General features: G+C 35.0%; 1 non-coding gene across 1 annotated transcript; it reads left to right on the plus strand.

Moving 5' to 3' along the window:
• The first annotated feature begins 1,217 nt into the window (after positions 1 to 1,217).
• LOC145055967 (small nucleolar RNA R71) lies at positions 1,218 to 1,324 on the plus strand. The gene has a single exon (XR_013685509.1). It is a non-coding gene; the product is annotated as a small nucleolar RNA R71 (small nucleolar RNA).
• Positions 1,325 to 3,567: the final 2,243 nt, after the last annotated feature.

Consider the following 3,567-nt stretch of genomic DNA (forward strand, 5'->3'; position numbering starts at 1 on the left):
CGCAGAATCAGATAAAGAATAAGTCTTCTTTGGTAACTCTCCCATAATTACTTTAGAACTTTGCTCACTTTGAGTTACCTTGGAATTCCTTTCTAATTGTTGGCGAGTATTGATTAAATCTTGCAAAAACTTGGCATACTCGGGAACTTTAGATCACGAATCAATGAAAGGGGTATTTATTGGAATACCCTTCACTTGTTGCATAAACTTCATATGCTCCTATTCCACTGGATGGATATTGGCTTTGGAAGGAAACGGTAAAGGAGGACGATAAGTAGGAACAATATCCAAGTTTTTCTAATCAGACCTATTCCACATCGTGGAAATTGGATCTCCACGTCATAGATTCAGTGTTTCAGCAAGTTTATGTTCTTTGAGTTTGGACTTCTTTTTCTTTGGTTTGGACTGAGATGGATCGGCTTCTAGTGCTTCAAGGAACTAAGAAATCATATCCTCTTCGGTTTATATTACCATGACTTGTGATTGAGGCTTTTTCTCAGGGATTTTTGGAGATAATTTATCTTGTACTAGAGTATTTAGTTGACCTAGTTGGACTTTAATATTTTGGATCGATGCTTGATGATTTCTTAGCAAGGTTTGATGTTCCTTCATGATATAATGATGTCCGCTTATCACTGCGTCTGTTTCATCATGCCTTTTCTCGGAAACCTCCATAAATCTATGTAACATAGATTCAATATAAATTTTTTTCTCGGCAGGTGGTTGTTATTTTTGGTAGAAGCCCCGGTTAATTTGTCTATACTTCTCTTCTTTTTTCTTCTTGTATTCGTCATATGGTAACCACTCCCTTTTGGTTTCCTACAATTTTCATCACACTTGTCCCCACCTGAGTAGCAAACTTGTGCCTTTTTATTTCCATGTTCATCCAAGTAGCGATCTTTTGTTTAGTGTGGACCATTGCACCTTTCACAACCAAATCTAATTGCATGAATTGATTGGTCCATCTTGGTCATTCTTCGATCCATGTTATCAAGCATAGCTAGTACAGCAGCCATGTCTTTAGAATTTCCTCCCCCGATTCCATTAGCTCCATCATGTCTTGGAGTATGGTATTCATGAGAATGCTTTGAGAACTCTTCAATCAACTCCTTTACTTCACCCAAATTTTCTTAGTAAGTGGTCCTTGAGAATCAAGGAGTTGCCTTGTCATGACATTAACCCCGTCATAAAAGATAGACACTTCTTTTTGTACGTTAAGGTCATTTTGAGGGCAGTTTCTTAGTAACCCTTTATAACAATCACATGCCTCATAAAGTGACTCACCAGGTTGTTGCTCAAACTTGGCTATTTCCTTATTGAGTTTAGACATTTTAGAGGGTGGGCAGAATTATTCCAAGAATTTATCATGCATTTGTGCCCAAGTAGTAATTGCACCGGGTGGAAGTGCTTTCAACCAGTCTCTTGCAGCTCCCTTAATAGTAACAGGAAGCATCCTTAACAACATAGTCTCTCTTGGAACATTCAGAATAGTGAAATAATCCATAACGTCATTGACTTCATCTAATAGCTTATAAGCATCCTCATGATCATTTCCAAAAAATGGTACATCCTTAAGTGTAGTAAGAATGTGCCCTTTCAACTCGAATGTTGCAATGACAGGAATTGTAGGTTGTACTAAACCAGGACCAACATCGTCTCTTATCTGCTTCTTGTATGCCCCCATGGACATATTCACAATTTTTTTCATTTCATTTTCTAGCTTGTCTTTGGGTTCTTTTTTCTCTAATTCGAATTCAGGTTCGGACTTGTATTCAGATTCATGTGATCTAGGTATTTGATGAAGATCTTCAATTTTACTTTTGTCCTTCGAAGATGTACTTGACTCTCCCACGTTCTTCCCTTTCTTCTTTCCAAATACTTATTTAAGGTCTTTAAATGGTGAGTTTTTTGGTAGTTGGTCTTCTATCAGGTTTTTATCCGTCTTTTTGTGAAGAGTCGACTCTGGATCTTCAAGTGGTGGTACCAAAGGTTTGTTGGAACCTTTGGTCATGAACTACTGCAAAATAAACAAAAATAAAAACGTAAATCTGAACAAAAACTAAAAATTAAAAATACTAAAAATACCTTCCTAACTGAACCCACTTCGTGTACTTAAGGTCCACGTCGTGGTCTCAGATCTGAAACAAAAATAAATTCAGAAAATGAACTTTTTGCAGGTTTTTCCCCACAAAAAGGGTCGATTAACTTAAAGCAAATAAATTAACAATCAAATAAGTCGTTCCCCGGCAACGGTGCCAAAAACTAGATGCATACAAATAACTACACCTAATTTTACCTACTCTCTTACTAGCTATTCGAATCAGGACAGTGTACCCCTCGCAAATAGTATAGCACAAAAGTTGGATATCGAACATAAGGAACGGAATCAATTATTTAACCTACTTACTATTAAATTAATCTAAAATTCTAACAAAATTAAAATGGGTTTTTATCTAATTTTTCAAGTTTTGATGAACTTAATTTATCAATAACTATTCAATCAAATTATAAAAACACTTCTGTTAGTTTGAATCCACTTTCCCTCAATGGTATAAATATTAATTATGACAATTCCCATTGGTTACCAATTAAGATATTATTAGCAATTCGATTCCAAATTTAGTAATATTCAATTAATTCATGTAGACCTATGCATGGTCACACATAATATAACGCATAATCAATTATTAGATAGGATTGGAGCTATGTAAGATTGAGTTAACAAACACAATTTTGGTCACAATATGAGTTCTCCAACACAGCCAAATTTAATACTTCAATTGCTTATCTAAGATTGGTTTGATCTTAGCTCTAATAATCTAATTTTCACTAAATTACTAGGTAGTCAAGTTCATGTAGATTAATGGTCACTAAACTACACAAAATATGAATTAAAGCAATCTAGTATCAAATTGAGCATGCTAGCTATAAACAATCAAACACAAGACATTAACCAACTAGAAAAGTCTAGACTATTATAAACAAACCATGAGTTCCAGCTTCATCTAGCTAACAGAAGTAGCTAGATTTAGCTACTCATCAAAGCAATCACACTAACAAACTTCATAGTTAAAGACATAGTAATATACCAAACAAAGAATAAACAATGATCTCTTTCTTCTTCCTTGGTTGAAATTATGGGTTTTCTGGCTTGTAATCTTCTGAAAAAGGACTTCTGGAACTCTATTCTTCCCAAAAAAAACACCACCCTTAAACCCGTAAGTGTTGAAGATATGTCTACTTGTCATAAAATTACATTCCACGTCGTGGAATAGGGCTCCACGCCGTGGAGTTAGATGAATCCTTATCGGGCAAGGATTTCGACTTTGCGCGTACTCATCTTCCATTATTTTCCTTTCCACATTGTGTAAGTGATATCCACGACGTGGATACAACTGTTTCGTGGGTTTTCTTCTCTTTAATCTTCCAAGCCTCCAAAGTTTTTACTTTTTCCACTTTTAGTCCTTATTCTTCAAAATGACTTATTTTAGCTGCAAAATACAATTTAATCTTATAAGTACCATTATTCCATGCAAATAACCAAAGATATTTATAAAAATGTATTCA

This window comes from Lactuca serriola, chromosome 5, assembly GCF_051521515.1.
Source record: "Lactuca serriola cultivar US96UC23 chromosome 5, Lser_US96UC23_V15, whole genome shotgun sequence".
Lineage (NCBI taxonomy): Eukaryota > Viridiplantae > Streptophyta > Magnoliopsida > Asterales > Asteraceae > Lactuca > Lactuca serriola.